The sequence below is a fragment of the Gracilinanus agilis genome, chromosome 2 (assembly GCF_016433145.1).
Source record: "Gracilinanus agilis isolate LMUSP501 chromosome 2, AgileGrace, whole genome shotgun sequence".
In the NCBI taxonomy this organism is placed as follows: domain Eukaryota; kingdom Metazoa; phylum Chordata; class Mammalia; order Didelphimorphia; family Didelphidae; genus Gracilinanus; species Gracilinanus agilis.
Window position 1 is genome coordinate 641,294,456 of NC_058131.1, and position 22,838 is coordinate 641,317,293.

At 34.0% G+C, this 22,838-nt stretch overlaps 1 protein-coding gene across 1 annotated transcript in view; it reads left to right on the forward strand.

The window, feature by feature from the left end:
* Positions 1-22,838, forward strand: part of PCGF5 (polycomb group ring finger 5) — a 143,683-nt gene that overhangs the window by 14,181 nt on the left and 106,664 nt on the right. Inside the window, exon 2 of the mRNA XM_044665671.1 lies at positions 19,093-19,200. The gene's annotated coding sequence lies outside the window, so the exon portion shown is untranslated. The remainder of the gene's footprint in view (positions 1-19,092; positions 19,201-22,838) is intronic.

Here is a 22,838-nt window from a genome sequence, read left to right on the forward strand (position 1 = left end):
AAGAAATGATTGTTTTAGCTTAAAAATATCTTCACCCATATTCCTGATTCTGTCATCTTCTAAAACTGCATTCTCTCAGTTTATTCCTTTACATTTCATGAATTTTAAATTCATTTAAATTCAGATGAATTAAATGAACAAAAATGATGATTTTTCAGTAACATGAGTAAGTACAGGGTGCTGATAAATGAGCAATACCACTAGGTTTCCTAAATGTGAGTTGGCATCCCTTGATTTATTCTGTTCAGCTAGATTCTGCTTCCTACCTCTGTCCTAACCCATACTCTCAGGAGTGGCAAGAACATCTTAGAAAATTTTTTGATGGGGAGAGGCATATGTATATATACATAAAGGTAATCTGTGATTTCACTGACTTAGGGAACTCTCAGTGTGGACATTTCTTGCACTAATGTAGGTCTATACCTGCTCTGCAATTTAGTTTCAGCAAATTACCTAGAGGCAGTGAGAGGTACGGTAGACTTGCCCAACGTCACATAACCAGTATGAAATAAAGGTAGGGCTTGACCCTAGGTTTTCAAGTCTCAGAGGCCTTCTTTCTAGACCCATGAAAATTTCAGAATTGGGGATGCCTGCAATTTCAAATGCTAATCTTTTCCAGGGCAAGTGTTTGAGAATGTTTATTTAAAAAGGAAAAAGTAAGGGAATAATTTTTTTAAACCCAAAAAGTAAAAGTCAGTTTTATTTCATTATCTGGCTTTCTTTTCCCCATTTTTAGGTTAAAGATGCTTGTATCTTGTTGCATAGAATTTTTGGCTAAAGTGTTCTTTGAAGAAATTAGTATAGGAGAGAGAGTTGTACTTTTACAAGGATTTAAGAATTCAGAAGGAAATATCTGGATCCACTTTAGAGATTTCCTGATGTAACCATCTCCACTCTTCTTGCAAATATTGAATCTGTCTTTAGGTCTAAATAAATGTATCTAGGTTTTAGTACCTTATGCCATAGATGTTCTGATTCATTTCTGTGGGACAATTTAGTTTGATTTAACAAACTTTTAAAAGTCTGTTATGAAAAATGCAGTTATTGTTGGAAAGTCTATGAATATTTTAAAGATGATTATACTCTTTAAGTGGCCAGGCTTGGAGGTTCATGCCTCTATCCTTCCATTAAGCTGGTAGATGTCTTAAATTTAGGGATTTCTGAGCTGCAATTGGGCTAAATCTGGCCCTGCTATGGTTCAGCCTGCTTAAAGAGCACTGAATCAGCCCATGTTGGAAAAACTGTGCAAGTAAAAAGCTTCTGTGCTGGTCAGTATTGAGATTGGGCCTATGAGTTGTCTGCTCTACTTTCAGCCTGGGCAACACAGACAGACCTAGTCTTCAAAAAATAGTTATACCATTAATCTAAAGTATACTTATCGAAATGAGTGACTTTATGACCCAACTAATTACCATTTAACGAGTAGCCTTGGGAAGCAGTCATTTAGTTAGTTCCTATACATATCTCCTAGAACTTTATTACCTGTGACTCACAGTGAAGGATCAACCTCCTTTTATGAGTATGGTGGTCCTCTGAGTATGTGTCTTCCAGATAATACATGTAGTTTCCTTAAACATGGCCCAGTGATTGTAGGAAGGATTCCTTTTGGATTACCATATTACCCACAGATGGTTACTTGCTAGACTAAGGTGTCCATTTGTGGGAATTGACAGAAGAAACAGATGGTCTTATAAAGAACACAGATGTCCCTTGACAGGAAGAATGGCACTTGAAGTGATGATCAGGAATGTTATAAATGAAAAATTGGTGTCCATTTGATCAGGTGACATTTCCATTTTCTATATAGTTTAAATAAAAAATCATGGAAATGGGGACAGTCATATAAATTTGCTTTTGATTCCCTTCAAATATAATCTCTACCTAGATAACATTCTAATATTTACCTTTCCTCTACTTAGTATATAAAGAATAAAACCAATTCTTTGTAGATCATAGATGTCTAGAAATTCTGTGAGTTTGTGCCATGATGATCAGTATAAGTTTTCATTTGTAAAGTGTATAGAGCTAGTGACAGTTTGGTAACTCAATTTTGAGTATGCTTAAAAGCTTATAGACTTTACAGTTATATTAGTGATGATACTTATTTCTACCACTTTAGTCACTGGAGTTTGGAATGGGATTTAAGTAAAAATTTTAAAATCAGAATTAGCTTCATTTCTCTAATGTTGTGTTGTTTAAAATTCATCAAGAGAACATGAGATAGAGAGGAAATGACCAGATTTGGGATTAAATAAGATGAATTTGATTTTTAGTTTTGGTAGTTATTAAACATCTGACCTTGGGTAAGTTATTACAGTTAAAAAACACTTTATTGATGTTTTCTTTTTTAAACTACACATCTGTCTCTCACTCTCTCTCTCTCTCACACATACACATATATACACACACAACCAACCCACCTTCCTCAACAGAGAAAAACATTTAGGTAAAACTAGTAAACCCAGTGATTCAAACTGTATATATACTACTTTTATTTCTATAGCTTGCCCTTCCTTTTCTCCTTCTGAGAAGGAAAAATGCTGCTGCATTATTTCTGTGGGGGTAAAATTTATCATTACAATCAATCAGATTTCAGTTGACCTTCAGAGTTGTTGGCATTTTTATAATTGTATATACTGTCTATAGTTTCATCTTGGTTCTGCCTACTTCATTCTGAATCATTTTCTGCAAGTCTTTGAATTTGAATCCATTTTCTTTGAATCTTTATATTTATTTTTAAAACATTGCAATAATATTGTATTCATTTTCAAAGTTGGTTTATCTATTCCCTGGTTGATAATGCATTTATTTTCTTTCTACAAAAATATGCTACTATGAATATTTTGCTGTGTTTGTAGCCATTCTTCCCAAATTTGAACTGGGCCAATTTGGGTTAGTTCTTACCCTATTAAGTTCTGTAACAGAAGCCTTTGCCCAGTGTGGTGTATAAAGGTTTATTTGCCAATATAATCAATCTGATACTACAACTAATTGATCATTTAAATTAACTTTTATACCATAATTTCATAAAATACCTTTTTCCTTGTCAACAAACTTACTGGAATTTTTAAAATGAAATTTCTTGTTTAAAAACATTGAGCTATGTTCTATGAGAAATATAGTTAAGGTTTATATCAATTTTTCACTGTTGAAGAAAATTGTACTATCATTTAGATCTATTATTGTTAACTATTTGTTTTTTCCTGAATCCTTGAATGAAAAACATTAATGAATTTTGAGTCAAACATGAAAGTTTGATAACCTATACATATATTGATAGATTAGCAAACAGCATGATATGAAAAATACTGTTTGCCTAAGGAAAGTGGGAATAGCTGAATTTTTTAAGTTGTACTAAAAAAAGCATCATGATTTGATTGTGTAAATCTGGAGTTTAAAAATATTTTGTCCATACTATTCACTAAAATAATTTTACAAGGTTTGTAAATGTTATAATAAATATAATAAAATAATACCAAATATGTAAATTGTTATGATGTAAATTATAATGATATAAGTATAAGTTATGGATAAGTTGCAATCTGCCTCCATGTTCAGAGCTTCTACACAGACACCAAAAATAAAACAATTTTCCTTTACAGAAAAAATGGTGATTATTTCTCATAAATTTAGGGATATTTTTTTCTAATGGAATAAAAAGTTGGAGGGTTCAGAATATTTAAAAATTTCTGACATACAGCCTATCATTATGGTGAGCAGAGTGGATCAATGACTATATAAAGAGACTTAGGGTCATCATTCTACATATTTGATGTATTTTCATTGATCTTATGGCAAATATTATGTGCCTTTCATCATACTAAATCAATTTTTCTTTTTCTTATTTTTCATTAAATGCAGAAGTAGCCAAAACTGAATGAACTACTTCAGCTATAGTGTCAAAGCAAAAAAACCTGTTCTCTAAAGGAATAAATGAGTATTTGAATTGCTATACTCTTTAATACTAATCTGTTATAGATATTCAGAAATAGATGATGTTGGTAGTTTGGTAAATTTAGTAAATACTTTCCTTTATTTTAAAAATGTTAATTATTCTAATCTTCTATATTTTTTCCTTAACTTAGAAACCTTCCAGTGTTTTATTATTTATTCATTTCTTGAATTCCATTTTCCTTCACTTCCACTTTAGAATTGTCAGCTAGTCATCATCTTGCTTGGCAATATTTTGGCTTATCGAAGAGATTTTTATATTCATTATTGTTTTGATATAGTATTTTCACTTCATTTTGTAGTTTAACATTTTTTCTTCTCACTATAACCTAAATATATATTCATAAATTTAGTTGTATTTGCATTTGTTTTTAAACCTCAAGACATAAATAATGTAGAATCTAGTTCTGTCCCTATCACTTGTGAGTCTTATAACTTTGGGAATGTCACTTAATCTAAGTCTGGGTTACCTAATTTCTCAATTGGAGGTTATAATAGCTCTCTACCTACCTCTTAAAATTGTTGGAAAGATCAGGTGAGATTCTATATAGTAGCTTTAACTCTTCCTTTTGGTTTCCAAAAGACGTGATAACTAACATGGCTCCCTATAACAGCACTTTAAGAATAGCTCTTTATGATAATAACTCACATTTTATATAGTACTTTAAAATTTGGAAATAACAGCTACTCTGAGGGTTACATAGTTCAAGTAAATATATTTATTCTAATTTATAGATTCATGTGCTGAGGTTTGCAACCCCATAATTTTTAAGTACAAGTATATATATAATAATTATTGCTCCTTTTATATAAGAAAATTGAGATTCAGTAAGGATAGATGACTTGTCCATGCTTATGTCAGAGTTGGGATTGAAAAAAGTATCCTAAGACAAAACTATCTGAATGTAATGAACAAATATTGTTTATGCAAATAACAGATGTAAATAATTGCTGAAATACTAATTGCTGTTCATGGATAGGCCAAGCAAATAGAATAAAAACAACAATACTTTATAAATTAATTTTACTTATGTAGTGCCATGCCAATTGTGACAGTAAGGTGGTACCATAGATAGAGAGCTAGACTTGGAGTCAGGAAGACCTGAGTTTAGATCCAGCTTTAGACACTTACTATGTATCGCTGGGCAGGTCACTTAACCTCAGCTTGCCTTAGTTTCTTCATTTAAAATAGAGATAATAATAACACCTACCTTCCAAGATTGTTGTCAGGATTTAAATGAAATTGATCATTGTAATGCCTGGTGCATAATATGCATTATATAAATGTCAATTATTATTATTTAATTATGGGAATATTACTTTATAGAGCTAGGAGAAAAAAATACTTTGTCCTGAGGGGAAAATGGTCAAGAATATCAAAGCAACAAAATAATTTGGAACCAGTTAAGAAATAAAGAAATCAATCAGTATAACAGATTAGGTGCATGGCATGTACAAGCAAATGAGCACAGTAGACTAGTGTTTTATTAACACCAAAGACCTCTACCATTTCAGCAAAAACTCACTTTTTGGGCAGAAATCATTGGGGAAATTTAAAAGCAGTCTAGCAGAAGGTAAGCCCAGACCAAGTTCTAACAATATACACTAAGATAACTACCAAATGGGTACATGACTTAGACATAAAGAGTGACATCTTAAACAAATTGGAGGAGCAAGGAAGAAATTATCTGTCAATTAGATATATGAATGGGAGAAAGAGTTCATGACCAGAAAGAGAAAGGGAAGATCACAGGCAATAAAATGGACAATTTTGATTATATAAAATTAAAAAGGGTTTTGCACAAACAAAACCAGTACAGCTAAAATTAGAAGAGAAGTGAATGAAGGTGGGGGAGGGTGCAGAATCTTTGTAGTAAGTTTCTCTGATAAAGGTCTCTTTTCGAAGACATAAAAGGAGCTGACCTATTAATAAGTGCCAATTCCCCATTTGATAAATGGTCACTGACGATACATGTTTATGGTAAGTTTTTTTTAAATGAAATATATGGGGACAAGAGTAAGAATGTAGATCTTCATGAAAAGAAAATTAAATTCTAAAACAGAATAAGACTTGACTTACTCATTTTAATACTCTTTCCATTATGCAGTGCTTCTTCTCTCTATAAACTTTTAGGTTGTAGAAGTGTATAAAGTAGCTACAATTGTGTCTGTAGAAGAATGTGCAACATCCTGAATTGAAATTAATTAACTTTGTAGATGAATAGGTGGTGGTGTGGCATAGAAGAAACAATGAATTTGGTGTTTTAGGTTGCAAGGGGGAAAGCTCATTCAAACACTGGAGAGCATGCTTTGTGATGCTGTCACTTACAGAGGCAGCCAGTTTCTTATCAGGACAAGATTGAAAGTAAAAGAGAAAAAGAGGTCTAATAGAAAGTGATAATTCTTTTTTTTTTAATTTAAATATTTATTAATAATTTTTAACATGGTTACATGATTCATGCTCCTCCTTTCCCCTTTACCGCCTGCATTCCCCCCACCCATGGCCGATGCGCATTTCCACTAGTTTTGTCATGTGACCTTGATCAAGACCAATTTCCAAATTGTTGGTAGTTGCATTGGTGTGGTAGTTTCGAGTCCACATCCCCAATCATGTCCACCCCGACCCATGCGTCAAGCAGTTGTTTTTCTTATATGTTTCCTCTACTGCAGTCCTTCCTCTGAATATGGGTAGCGTCTTTACCATAAATCCCTCAGAATTGTCCTGTGTCATTGCAGTGCTGCTGGTACAGAAGCCCATTACATTCAATTTTACCACAGTATGTCAGTCTCTGTGTACAATGTTCTTCTGGCTCTGCTCCTTTCGCTCTGCATCAGTTCCTGGAGGTCTCTCCAGTTCGCCTGGAACTCCTCCAGTTTATTATTCCTTTTAGCACAATAGTATTCCATCACCCACATATACCACAGTTTGTTCAGCCATTCCCCAATTGAAAGACATACCCTCCTTTTCCAATTTGTTGCCACCACAATTCTTAATATTAGAACAGGGATCTGTCTGAAAAGCACACTGATAGGTGTAGACCAAGCAAGACTTGGAACCCAGGAAAGATAGAGCCAAAGTGATGGGACTGAGACAATAAGGAGTAATAGTAGTATTCTCTCATGGACCTGGTAGCTAAGACTTTGAACCATGAATGGGTCATAGTATTAAGGAGTAAGTTTCAAGAGGCTTGGTATCTGGACCACATGTGGTTATGGAAAGTTGGGAGAAGACTGGAGCTAGAATCCTGGTTCTGGTATTTACTTTTGTGGCCTTGGGCAAGTCATATAATCTCTATACTTCTCCTTTTCCTCATTTAAAAAATTAGAAAATTGGGGTAGTTGTTCTTTGAAGACTTTTTCAACTCTAAAATCCTATGATCCTTTTTTTCTACTTTTATAAATCTGAGAAGGTTCATTTTTCTACAGTGTACTGAGTCAGATAAAAATAAAAAATTTTAAATGCCTAAAGAATTGTGAGGAGTATTTCATATTGCTTCTATAGTTATGATTTACATGCATTTGTTTCCTTCTTTTATTCTTTATCCCATCATCTCTTCCCATTTGGAGAAAGAAGTTCAGGATTCATAACACTATGACCTTCTCTTCTGTAAAATTATGTAATTGGAATGATGTCTAGGGTTTTTTCCAACCTCAAAAATCATGATAGGTTCTTAGAACCTATCACATTAGGATTTCTTAAACCAGGGAAGCGGCTTGAATAAGAAAAACATTTCTTATTCATATTATTGTTTTTCAGGTTTATTTAATAACTAGACTTCTTATTGTTTTCTTCTAATTTTATTACAAACATATGCTGTTTCAACTATCTATAATGTTAGTTTTGTGTCTGACCTAAGAGACTAATCACCACATATAATTATCATTATGGGAAAATAAATCATAGTTCTAAACAGCTGACTTAACAAATGAACTTTTGGAACTTGACTTCTTGGTAAGCAGAATTTTGCCCTTATGTATGAATACATTCTCCTAAATGGCCTAAAAAAAGTAGTAGGTCTTGTGTTCTTGCCTGACTTAAACCCTAATAATGAGGATCTTATAATCATTTGGAAAATTCCATGAATACAAAACACTGAATTGCTGATGCTGTCTTAATTGGTCACTGAACCTGTTATTCAGAGTTAATTGGATGTTGAAAAAGTTTTCTTGTTTTGGGCCTCTTTTCTCTCCCTAGGTTACCAAAGTAAAACATATAACCAATACATATCTGTTGATTTCACAAAACAATAGACTTTGAGAGTTGGAAGGGCCCTTAGCAGCCCATTTAGTCCAATTCTTCACAAAGGAATCTTCACTATAACATCCCCACCAAGTAGTTGTCTAACCTATGCTCGAAGGACTGAGCATGAAGACGTTGAAGGGATTTGGAACTTCTACCTCTCAAAGCAGCCCATTCCACTTTTGGACAGCTCTAATTGTTAGAAGAATTCTTCCAGAGAAGCAGCATAAATTTGGCTTCTTTTCAGTTTCTGGCACCAAACAGAGCAAGGTTAATCTCTGTAACATGCCAACCCCTCAGTTACTTGGATTCAGTTACCATCCTTTCCTCTCGCCCAAGTAATTTCTTTTGCCTTCAACTAATCATGTTAGAAACTCGAGACTCTTCACCATCTTTGTTGTCTTCCAAGGATGTTCTGTAGCTAATCAATATCTTTTATCAATATCAGTGGTGCCTAGAACTGAACATAATAATCCAGATGAGGTCTGACCAGGGCAGAGTGCAGCAGGAACATCACTTCCTATTCCTGGCAGTAACATTTTACTAATGCCTGGCACATAGTAAGTGCTTAAAAAAATGCTTGTTTTCTTAATTTGAGTAAAGTAGTCGAAGATTATATTAGCTCTTTGGGTTCCCACATCACACCCCTGACCCATATTGAGTTTGTAGTCCACTGGAACTTCTGCCCTCCTCTCTGGCATCCAAGATTCTTTTCAGAATAATTACTGTTTAACCATGTCTCCCTCAGCTTATATTTGTTGTATTTGTGGAGTTGGGATTTTTAGATCCAAGTGCAGAACTACTTCATATTTTTCCATATTCATTTTCATCTTATTACATCATCCCAATGCTTTTGTCTGTCAGAATTCTGACTATCACCATTTGAGTTAGTTTGCTGTCCTTCCTAATTTTGTGTCATATGCAAATTTGATGATCATTCCAGCCATGCTTTTATAAACTAAGTCATTGATAAGATGTTAAACAAGGCAGAAAAAAATGTTAAGTTAATTTCAAACACTGAAATCACTCATTTGGAATGCAGTTACCTGTTATTATCTAGAAAGGGTCTTCCATGAGTTCCATTCTTTATTACAGTAGTTATTAACCAACTGTACAACCTTGGGCAAGATGCTTGGCTTCTTTGAGTCTCAGTTTCTTGGTCTGCAAAATAGGGACAAGAATATTTGGACTGTTATTACAAGAGACTATTGTAAGAATCAGATGAAATGCCATGTGAGAAAGTAGACTATAAACTGTAAAGTATATATCATTAAATCAAAGATTAAGTTTGAAAATTGATCGTAAATATCATATAGACCCATGGTAGTGAACTTATGGCACGCATGCCAGAAGGGGCACTTAGAACCATATCTGTGAGCACACATGCCATTTCCCTAGCACAGAGTTCACCAGAGTTTGTTGCTAGAAAGCCAGCTGGATGTAGGAGGCTGGGCTCCTCCCTTCCCCCTCTCCATGCACACCTGAGGACACTTTTCACATCATGTACCCTTCCAAAAGGCTCACCATCACTGATCTAGACCAGCTCTTTCATTTTATAAATGAGGCCCAAAGACATTATGTGTCTTGCCTCAGGTTACACATCACTAGTAAGCTGACCACCTAATGATGATAGATTTTTTAGATCTATGACAATTCATTAAACAAACACAAATACAAAATGGCACTAAGATTTGTACAACACCCTTTAACTTTGACAATGGCATTGACAGAGTGGAGAGAAGGATGGTAAAGCATTCTCAGAATCACATAATTTTTAGATAGATAGAATTTTAGATAGTTAATAAACACTGATTTGACTCCTGGTGTTCTAAATATGAAATCTTGGTCTGATGACCAATGAGTGGACATATTAGAAGAGGAACTGTTTCTTATCAATGCTTGACATTCTAGAAATGAAATCAGAAGAAAGGAGGGAGTTGCAATTAAGTGAAAAGATTAATCATAGGTGGCACTCTTTGAAAAGGCAAAGGAATGAGTTGGCAGAGTGAGTTTAACTTTTTGTCCACAGGCAGCAAGAAACATTTCATGAGATGCTTGCTCATTATATTATTACAGTACTAATGCTAAGTATTTGCAAAAATAATAGCTGCTTATATACCAACATTAATTGCTGAGGATGAAAATTAAATTAGTATACCCTCTGATATTAGTGCCTTCTATTCAAAGGTGGAAAAAAGGTGGGACTGAGATGAAATTATGAGAAAGCATGGTTCAGAAAGAAGGAATTGAAAGGTCAGAGGCTTATAGACTACACAGAATCCTCACATTTCTATGGTATTAACACTTTCTTTGAGAAAATTGGTAGGCATTAGAAGAATGCCTAAAGAAGAAATCATTATATTTTAACAGATATGAAAAGACTTATTACTGATGCAGGTATTATTCCTGAGTCAGCTGCCTGTGTATAGTCATACTGTCAACCACCCATAGCTAAGATAAAAAGTAATTTTAAGAAAGAAAGAAAAAATAATTAAAAATAAAATATATAGCATACAATTGAAGCAATTTAACTGAACTATTTAAATAAGTTTATGCATTTACAGAGGAAAGTCATGGGTTTTTTTTCCTATCATTTCACTCAGAAAACATGGTCTCTGACCCATGTACTAGAGATCCAGGAGTTTTGTGCATTAATTAGTTTAGCTATTTCAAACTAGGCAGCCTCCATCTAGCTGTTTTTAGCTTCCTGTATTACATGATACTGCCCTTTTCTCCTTTGTTTATAACAATATGTAAACAAAAAAATTTTGTGAAAATAGTAAAATTATATTGGTTTAATACATGTAAGACATAAAAAATTTGCGTTTAAGACTGATGTTTTGGACAAATCATTGCTAAAGATATTCAATAAATATTAAGTGATTGTTTTACTCCAAAAATGGAGGACAGTCATGAGCAGACAATTCCATTCTTTATGGCCTAAGGAAAGGAGACTTTTCTGAAGGAATTATGTAATTGCAGCTTTCCTTCCCTCCTCTCCCACCCCAATTTGTATATTGATGATGCTGTCATGATAGTAGTTTGGCCCATTTTGTTGAGTTCAGCTATCCTTGAATATATTTAATTAGTGGAAATCATCTAGTATGGATTTCCTCTTTTATTATATGGTTAGCCTTTTAGAGGGTTTATGACATGAAGTTGTGATTGTTCATTTGCTTCAGGCATATCCGACTCCTTGTGACTTCATTTGGAAATTTCTCAACACAGACTTTGGAGTGGTTTTCCATTTCCTTCTCTAGCTCATCTTACAAAGAAGGAAACTGAGGCAAACAGGGTTACATGACTTGCCTATGGTTACATAGCTAATGTTTGAGGTTGAATTTGGACTCAGGACTTTCTGACTCCAGGCTTAATACTATCCACTGTGACACCTAGCTGCTCTACTTGAAGATTCTCCTGCTTTCCTCTGCCCGAGGTGGAGACATTCTTGTGCTTTATAATCTTCCTTCTGTGATTTGTATCTACTACTGTTCCTGGTGCCTTTGAAATGTGTGATCCTCTTTCTCCTCCTTGGCAAAGCTCCCATTGCTGCCTTACTCTTCTGTGCCATTTATTCAACAGGCACAGTTTATCATAAAGTACTAGAACTGGAAGAGATCCTTTAGAGATTGACCAGACTAGTCATCCTCTTCTTCATATTAGAGTCTAGAGAAGGTAAGGGAATTGCCAGTTTCATACATTTTGTTCTTAGCATAGTTGGACCTATGACTCCAGGCTGACATTAAGGCCAGTATTCTTTTTATCATGTTGGTTCTCTTATACACCATATTTAATAGGTACTTCCCTTATCTCTCTTCTTACTTTTGAATTACACTGATTATACCTGTATATGTAGTTCTTATTTCCATAATAAAAATGAAAAAGACTTATTAAAATGTCTTAATATAAAAACAAAAATGCTAAAATTTATCCCTTCCCCCCAATCCTATTCATTTTCTATGTCCAGTTGCACCATCTAGGGATTTGCAAAAGCTGGGTGATGTTTTCTTGTCCACTAGGTGCTGTCATTAAGAAAATTAGAAATTTAGTATTGGGACAATTTTGGCTTTATTAATTTATGGATCCTAGTGGCCTATGTAGGTATTAAGAAATAACTTCATGGATCAGTGTTGGGTGGTTTTGATAATCTGGCTTATTTTGTTCATTTCTTTAGAATGTCAGAGTTGTCATCAACCTTGCCACTTATTAACTATATAATCTTTGGGTAAGTCACTGCTCTCTGAGCCTTAGATTCCTTATCTATAAAATGAGAAGAAAAGAAGTTGGCTTCTGAGACTCCTTTCAGCTTTGAATCTTATGATCTTATGACCTTCATGTTTTATAGAAAAGATAATAAGTCTGGAGAAGTAAAAAAAGTTTAAAAAAATGTAAACTGTTAGATGCCAGAAAAACCATATCCCTGGTCTCATGACTTCTGGGCCAGTGTTTTCTCCACTGTAAATTAAACTAATATAGCTGATATGTCTTAAAGCTAGTAATTGAAATATGGTTCTATATCAGATACATTGCCCTCCTATGAAATAACTTTACATGAACTAATCAGTAAACTATTATCAAGAAATGCAAAAAGAAATTCAAGAGAAAGCTATATATAAAGTGCTTTATTAGTTTTTGTTAAGTAGCTGCTCCGTGCAAAGATATATATATATATATAATTAATTAATGGGGAATAGAAGATAGATTTATAACCTGTGAGAAATTTAAAATTTAGTTGGAGAGACAAACCACCTCCACTATACTAATACTCAAAGCTCTCCAGTTAAAGGTTATTGATAATAATTCCATCACTGACATGGAACACAGGCCTTCTTTGAGAAAGTATATAGTCTTAGATAATTAATATGGCCAAGTATTTTATCACTGTACATCCAGACTGGTAATGGACATTTCCAAAATGAGTTTAACTGCTCTTCCATCTATTCCCATCTATTTTTGTTCAAAACTTTTCCAGCTTATTAAGATCTGGCAGAACTTCTGTTCTACTGGTATTGTCTTAAGGAACCTGGGTCATCTTGTGTGATAATGAGGTCTAGCATAGGATTTTTAGTGATTATATCATAGCCTGAGAGTTAGAGTAAGGTTGACCAGGGTTCAAGTCTTGTTCTGCTACATGCTGACTATGTTGAAGCTATGGGCATATCACACGCATTTCTCACTTCATCAAACAGCATTCTAAGACTGTGCCATGATAGAACAGGAGGTGGTCTGCTTTGGTAGAGGATGCTTCCTCATTAGGATGTATTTCCCTGTGCCAATTACATTGGTCTCAACATAAACATTTTATATATGTATATATACATGTGTTATAAACAGACAAAGCTATAGATACATGTATAGCCATAACCATGTATGAAATTTCTATTTTATAGACGAAGGAATTGAGGCTTAGCAAGGTTGTGACTTGCCCACATTCACATAGCTTGTAAGCCATAGAGCAAGGAATTAAACCCAGAAGTGGTTCTATATCCACGTTGGTGAACCTATGACACACATACTAGAGTGTGCCAGAGGGGCTGCTCCCTTCCTCCTTTCCATGACCTGAGGTCAAATCTCACATTCCCCATCCCTCTGCCCAGTAGCCCAATGGGAGCACTTCCTTCCTCCCCTGTCTCAGGTAAGGGGGCAGCTCACATATGGTGTAAGAGTTGCCACTCAGTCTCTAAAAGGTTCACTATTCTATACCAAGCCTTATCTTCTTATGAAATAACTAGAAAACTATTATAAAGTAATGTGAAGAGATGGAATATGAAATTACTTGTACCATTTAAAGGTTCTTTGGATTTGGGAAGTAAAGAACTGATTGAAGTGGACTCATAGCTCCTAGGATTTAGAACTGAAAAAAGGACTTTGGGAATCATCTATTCCAGATCTTTCATTTTACGGATGAGGAAACTGAGGACCATAGAGGCCATAGAACTTGACCCAAGGACATTTCAGTAGTAAGTAGCTGTGTAAGAATTTAAACCAAATCCTTTGACCAAATCCATAAATATGAAGTGTTTACTGCTGGTTCTCTTTCCTTATCTATATTCTTAGTTTTGAATTTCACTGACTATGCCAAGTATTGTTCTAAGCATTGGAGACTTGAGGACAAAGATTGAAATAATCCCTGCTTACAAGGAGCTTACCTTCCACCTAGTTTCAAACTCAAATTCAAATCAGTGGAGCCAAAAATCAGTCTCAGCTTACTAAAATGCTTGTGGTACCACTGAAAAAAGGGGAAGTTCAGGCTGTTAATCTGAGTTTGGTTTTCATAGTAGTGTATAAAGTTAGCGCCACATTTATCAAACATTGTTAGGGAATAAAGTGTTTCATGGAATTAACTTGCCCTGATAATGAAACTTAACTTTTTTAAGAATCAAAACTTACTTTATTTTAACCATTTTGGATGGAAATGTTTATAGCTATATTTACACTGCCATGCCATTTTATACAGTATAATATCATAACTTAATGGGTTAAACCTTTATCTAGAAAAGCACATTTCTAGAAAAGGTTCTGGATGGCTGCTGTTTTGCAGTCTGTAAATGAGTGATACTGCTTATAAAAGTTATCCTATACTGACTCTACTTATCTTTCTGATTCCTTTTAATTAGGATTTTGAAATTTGAGTTCTTTTAGCTCAGCGGTTGTGGGAAAGTTGGAGAAAATGTGGGTAGCTAGAAGGGAAAAATGTGATTAGGACAATGTTAGATTTTAATAATTTTCAAGGCTAAATCTTAGGAAGTTTAGGTAAGTTAAATGTTAAAGTGGCAACTTTAAAAAAAATGTTCTTCATTTTAGTCCAGTAACAAATCTACATATAAGTTTTCCCAAGGTTACATGATTCATGTTGTCTCCCTCCCCTCTCTTATAGTTGACAAGTAGTTCCACTGGTTTTCACATGTATCATCACTTAAAACCTATTTACATATTGTTCCATATTGTATAACAGAGTAATCTTTTAAAACCAAAACCCCAAATCATATAAACAAATGATAAATCATATGTTTTCTTCTACATTTCTACTCCAACAGTTCTTCTCTAGATGTATATAGCATTCTTTTCATGAGTCCCTCAGAATTATCCTGGATCATTGTATTGCTGTTAGTAGCAAAATCTATTACATTTGATAGTCCCACAATGTTTCAGTTACTCTGTATAATGTTCTCCTGGTTCTGCTTACTTCACCCCTATCAGTTCAATGAGGTCCTTCCAGTTCTTTTAGAATCAACCATTTTATCATTTCTTATAGCACAACAGTATTCTATCATCATCATATACCACAATTTGTTCAGCTATTCCCCAATCAAGGTACAACCCCTCAGTTTCCAATTTTTTTTGAAGTGGCAACATTTTAAAAACTACCAATGTTTAAATTTATATTGTAGTTGATTTCATAATTATATCAAAATAGTTTCATGCCAAATAAACATTTTCATTTGTATTAAGAGTCCAGGATCTAATACAAAGTAGAAGGAGGTGGAGGAGAAACCTGGGAACTTTGGGAGGGAAATATTTTTGAGGAACTTTGAAAAAAGTTCATTCAAATGATGAATAACATATTTAGCATTATACTTATTGATTTACTACTTAAATCTAACAGTTTTCAGTGGATTTGTTATTTTGCCTGTTGGGAAAATTTATTTTCCCTCAGATATATTATGAATGGTGACTAAGGTTCCAGGACAACTCAGAAATCAATAATATAGTTGAAATGCTGTGTATTTGCAGTGAAATGAGAAAATAACAAGTGATTCCCCAATAATTAAACCAAATCTAAAACAAGGAAATTAGCAAAAATAGTTCTGATCTTTATCTTAAATTGGCCTGGGGTGGAGGGACAGGGAGGAGAATCTGAAGCATTTCAGTGGCTCTAGAACAAGGGTTTATATCCTATTTCTTGTCTTGGACCCTTTTGGCATCCCAGAGGTCTTTGGACCCTTGTTCAGAATGATATTTTTAAATGCACAAAATAAAATATTTTACACTCATGAAACTAATTTTATCAAGATGCAGATAATATAAAAATGTTAAAAAAATAAACCTCAGGTTCATGAACCCTGTTAAGAACTTTTCTTTTTTCATTATTTCATGATAGCACTAGTTCTTTGGCTTGGTTGAAGTTTAGGACTTCTTGGCTTTCCTGTTCCTTGTTAGAAATGCCTCATGAACACTACTCTTAAGATTATCAGCCACGATTATGGTAATTCTTTTTTTTTACAAAAGAGAGATTAATTGAGCAAATTGGAGGAGAAAAGAGGAAGAAATTACTTTAAGGATGGGATTTACTGAGAAAGTTATTACCTGACCTTTTGAATTAAGAATGATGAAAGACTAAGAAAAAAGTGAGGACTTGTGGCATGGCATAGTCCCCTTGGAGGAAAGAAGAAGGGAGATAATAGAGAAGAAAAGTATAAGTTCTGAGAATTCCCTACTTCAGCCATTGAGCTGTTGGCCCTGGATATCTTGTTTGCTATCCAATATAAGTGGAGAGAGGGAAAAGGAACTAAAAGATAGGCTGACCTTAGTTTGAGTTGGAAAAAGTGAGCAAGTAGTATATAGTCAATCAGCTGTTTTCACATATTTGTTAACATTCAGAGTTTTTAAGCTCTCTCTAGCCACTGCAACTCAAAACTTGTATTTCAAAACTTGTAGGTGTGAAATAGTGTGTGGGCAGTACTTTGGGTCATTGTCAAATTGCTTGTGCATCTCCTATTTCTGTCATTGGCTGTTCAGATATGTTGAGCCATAGCAATAACTCCTAGGAGTCTAACACTCCAAGAAATAGACCTAAATAATTGGAAAAGTATTCATTGTTCATGGATAGTTCAAGTCAATATAATAAATATGATAATATTACCTAAATTGGTTAACTTAGTGCCATACTAATCAAACTACCCAAAAATTACTTTGTAGAGCTAGGAAAAAAATAATGACAAAATTCATCTAGAGCAGTGATTCCCAAAGTGGGCGCCACCGCCCCCTGATGGGTGCTGCAGCGATTGGGGGGGGGGGCGGTGATGGCCACAGATGCATTTGGGGGCAGTGAATAACTGTAAGGGGGCGGTGATAGTATGTGACAGGGGGCACTAAGTAATATTTTTCCTGGAAAGGGGGCTGTAGGCTAAAAAAGTTTGGGAACCACTGATCTAGAGGAACAAAAGGTCAAGAATATTAAGGGAAATGATCAAATTAAAAATGGGAAAAGAAGAGACCTAGCAATTACAGATCTCCAGTTATACTGTAAAGTAGTAATCATCAAAGTGATTAGGGGCTGGTTATAAAATAGAGAAGCTGCTTAGTCAGGCAATAATTAGTCAACACTTACTAAACATTTGCTATGTTCCAGGCTCTTTGCTGGGCAGCTAGGTGGTGAAGTGGATAGAGTGCTGGGCCTAGAATCATGAAGACCTGAATTCAAAGCCAGCTTCTAGGCATTTAGTAATTGTGAGACCCTTGGGCAAATCACTCTGTCTGCCTCAGTTTCTTCAACTCTAAAGTGGAGATAGAAATAGTACCTACTTCCTAAGGTTCTTTTAAGGATCAAATGAGATAATATTTATAAAGCATTTATCACAGTGCCTGGTATATAGTAGGCACATAATAAATGTTTTTCCCCTTCCCTTTTATAGTGAAGAGAAAACACATTTAGCTTCATTGAACAAAATACAAACATAAATTCTGTCTTCCAACAAGGTGTGCCCTAACATGTATTAAGGTCATTCAAGATTTCTTGATAGTGTCAACCATAGAAATTAGGATAGGTATCCTGGGTGGAGTCCAAATAGAAAAGAAGTGACTTAGGTATATAGGTGGAGGTACTATTGTAATGTTTAATGTAGGTGTTCCTAATTATGCTGATTATACAAAAATCCTGAAGGCTATAGTATAGGGATTCCTAAAAGGAATCCACAAAAACTCAAGGTTCTATCTAACAATTCACATTGGAAAAACCAAGTTGATGGTGTGTACCAAATGTCCAAAACTATGAGTCCCAGAATGGAAGAGGAGGAAGATATCATTATGGATCTTAAGATCAGCTTAAATAATGTCTATAAATATATATGAATTTTATTGCTTGTTAGTCTTTGAAAAATTGAGAAGCCTGTTAATCGATTTTTCAGATTTATTTTTTGAACTGATAACAAAACCAATTTAACACTCAGAGGAGTGTAAAAAGTGATATAAAAGAAGGACATGTGAAATTGGAAGAGCAGGTAGACTAGTAATAGATTAAGATCAAAGTATAACAAAAAGAAGAAAGCATTTTGAACTGATTTCCTTAAAAAATAAAAAAATAAAAACCAAATGAAAAATGGTTCCAAAGTGTTAGGTAAATCCTCTTTGGCAGATTTATAGGAAGAATCAGATAAGATGATAAGAGGTGGGTAGGTTGGGGTCTGTACTGTTGAGAAAACATACAAATTAAGAGTGTCCTAGATTTGGAATTAACCAGGACCTCTAGAGGTAGTACAACTACCTCTTTTTACAGAAGAGAGAAATTGAAAGCCATAGAGGTTAAACACCCTGCCTCAGATCATATGCATTTGTGTACATCTTTCCTTTTATTAGGAGCCAGCAGGCAGCTTATAGAGAGAATACTGGACTTGGAATCAGGAAGATCAAATGAGATACTGTATAATATATTTTTAAAAATCACAAATAGCTCTATGTAAACTTTATTATAATTACAAAATAATACATCTAAAACTTCTTGCAAGGTTCATATCAGATTCTTGCCTTGTCCTTTTTAATTTGTTTATACTTCATCTTTGGTAACCTATTTGTTTTTACTAATTATATGTTGTATTCTATATACATTTAATACAGGTGCTGATATAGTTTAAACAAGCTTTTTAATTTTGTTTTTACATTTTCCTCTCATTTTTCATTATTAGGAATGAATTAAGACCCCTGGTAGAAGAGAACTTTATGAGTGAGTGGATACCAAAAAGAATGCTGTGAAGTTGGAAAAAGGCACAACAGACGTCAGAGGACAAGAGCTGGTATGAAACTTTATTAATTTTAGTTCTGTAGTTAAATCCTTCCATGTGAATTGCCCCATTATTATAGTATGACTTGTGTGACTATGTATATAATCTAAAAGAAAGATAGGTAGAAATCTCTGAATGAGTCATTTTCATTTATATCACTGTGTTGCATGTTATTCTAAGTGCTGAAATTGGCCATACTGTTTTCACCTTTCAATTTTTATTTCATCCTCTGGATCTAGGATATCAGGGTAGTTTTTTCCTCTGGATCTAGGATATCAGGGTAGTTTTTCTTGATAATTACTTGAAATATTAAAGCTATACTTTTTCATCAGGACTTTCAGATAGACCATTTGTAAAACTTTAAATATTTTTGTCATATAAAACACACTTCCCTATTGGTCATTGTTTGTAAGAACAAACTCATACATAACCAAAACCCCAAAATAAAACCATAAATATACCTGATGTGAAAGACGACTCCAACATTTCTTTCTCTGGAGGTGGATAGCATCATAAGTCTTTCAGGATTGTCCCAGATCATTATTACATTGCTGAGAGTAGCCAAGTTTTCATGTATAATTGTTGTAAGATTTTGCGGTTATTGTGTACAGTTTTCTCCCAGTTCTGCTTATTTCACTTTACATCAGTTCCTGCAGATCTTTCCAGCTTTTGCTGAAATCATCTTACTTATCGTTTCTTAAAGCATAATAGTATTCCATCACCAACATTTACCACAATTTGTTCAGCCATTCCCCAATTGATGGACATCCCTCAATTTCCAGTTCTTTGCCACTATAAAAAGAGCTGCCATAAATATTTTTGTAAAAGAACGTTTTTTTAATCATCTCTTTGTGATACAGATTCAGTAGTGGCATTACTGGATCAAAAAGTACGTACAATTTTATAGCCCTTTGGGTAGAGTTCCAAATTGCCCTCCAGAATGGTTGGATCAGTCACCCAACAATTATATTCTTACAGCTTTGACTTAGTTCTCTATAAATTTGAGAAATTAGATCTTTATCAGAGAAATTTGCATATAAATTTTTCCCAGTTTGATATTTCCCTTCTAGTCTTTGTTACATTAGTTTTGTTTTTACAAAAGTTTTTAAATTTAATATAATCAAAATTATTCATTTTACATCTTATGATCCTCTCTATCTCTTGTTTGGTCGTAAATTGTTCACTTCTTCAAAGATCTGCCAGGTAACTATTTTGCATTCCTTTAATTTAGTTATGGTATCACTTTATATTTAAATCATATATATCCATTTTGACCTTATCTTGGTACAGGGTGTGAGATATTGGTCTACACTGTTTTCCAATTTTACCTGCAATTTTTGTTAAATGGTGGTTTCTTATTCCAAAAGCTGGGTTCTTTGGGTTTATCAAACACTAGGTTCATTTACCCATGTATATCATGTAATTTATTCTATTCCATTGATCTAACATTCTATTTCTTAGCTAGTACCAGATTGTTCTGATGATCATTGCTTTACAGTACAGTTTGAGATCTGGTACTTCTGGGCCACATTCCTTCACAGTTTTTTTTTTTTTTCATTAGTTCCCCTGACATTCTTAACCTTTTGTTCTTCCAGATGAATTTTGATACTATTTTTTCTAGTTTTATAAAATAATTTTTTGTAGTTTGATTGGTATAGCACTGAATAAATAAATTAATTTAGGTAGAACTGTCAATTTAATTTTATTAGTTTTACCTACCCATAAGCAATTAATATTTTTCCAGTTGTTTAGATCTGACTTTATTTGTGTGAAAAGTGTTTTATATTTGTGTTTATATAATTCTTGTGTTTGCATTGGCAAGTATATTCCCAGGTATTTTATATTATTTAGGGTGATTTTAAATGGAATTTCCCTTTCTAACCCTTGCTGCCAGACTTTGTTGGTAATATGTAGAAATGCTGGTGATTTATGTGGATTTATTTTGTATCTTACAACTTTACTAAAGTTATTAGTTATTTCAATTAGTTTTTAGTTCATTATTTAGGATTCTCTAAGTATACCATTATATCATCTGTGAAGAGTGATAGTTTTAGTTTCCTCATTTTCTACTTTTATTCCTTTAATTTATTTTTCTTTCCTCATTGCTAAAACTAGCATTTCTAATACAATATTAAATAATAGTGGTGATAATGGGCATCCTTGCTTCACTCCTGATCTTATTGGCAAGGCTTCTAACTTATCTCCATTGCAGATGAATCTTGCTGAAACTTTTAGGTATTTACTAATCATTTTGAATAATGACCCATTTATTCCTATGGTTTCTAATGTTTTTAATAGGAATGGGTGTTGTATTTTGTCAAAGGCTTTTTCTGCATCTATTGAGATAATAATGTGGTTTCTGTTGGTTTGGTTATTAATATGGTCAGTTTTGCTGAAAACTTTATATTAAACCAGCCCTGCATTCCTGGTGTAAATTCCACCTTGTCATAGTGAATGATCCTTGTAATATATTGCTCTAGTCTCCTTGCTAGTATCTTATTTAAAATTTTTTCATCTTATGTTTATTAATGAAATTGGCCTATACTTTTCTTTCTCTGTTTTTGCTCTTTCTGGCTTAGGTAACAATACTGTTTTTGTTTCATAAAAAGGATTTGGTTAAAAATGAATATTAATAAATGTTTAAAATTTAAAAAAAAAGGATTTGGTAGGATTCCTTTACTCAACCTATTTTCCCAAATAGTTTATGTAATATTGAGATTAATTATCCTTTAAATGCTTGATAGAATTCACTTCTGAATCCTTCTGGCCCTTGGGATTTTTTCTTAAGGCATCCATTGATGCTTTATTCAATTTCTTTTTCTGAGATGGGATTATTTAAGTATTCTATTAATCTTTTGTTAATCTGGGCAATTTTATTTTTATAACATTCATTTATTTCACTTAAATTGTCAGATTTATTGGCACATAATTGGGCAAAATAACTCCTAATGATTGCTTTAATTTCCTCTTCATTAGTGGTGAGTTCACCCTTTTCATTTTTTTTCTTATTTCCTTTTTTTTAAACATTTATTAATATTCATTTTTAACATGGTTACATGATTCATGCTCCTACTTTCCCCTTCACCCCCCACGTTCCCCCCACCCATGGCTGATGCACATTTCCACTAGTTTTGTCATGTGTCCTTGATCAAGACCTATTTCCAAATTGTTGGTAGTTGCATTGGTGTGGTAGTTTCGAGTCCACACCCTCAATCATGTCCACCCCGACCCATGCGTTCAAGCTGTTGTTTTTCTTATATGTTTCCTCTCCTGCAGTCCTTCCTCTGAATGTGGGCAGTGTTCTTTACCATAAATCCCTCAGAATTGTCCTGGGTCATTGTATTGCTGCTGGTACAGAGGTCCATTACATTCGATTTTACCACAGAATGTCAGTCTCTGTGTATAGAGTTCTTCTGGCTCTGCTCCTTTCGCTCTGCATCAGTTCCCGGAGGTCTCTCCAGTTCGCCTGGAACTTCTCCAGTTTATTATTCCTTTTAGCACAATAGTATTCCATCACCCGCATATACCAAAGTTTGTTCAGCCATTCCCCAATTGAAGGACATACCCTCCTTTTCCAGTTTGTTGCCACCACAAAAAGCGCAGCTATAAATATTTTTGTACAAGTCTGTTTATCTATGATCTCTTTGGGG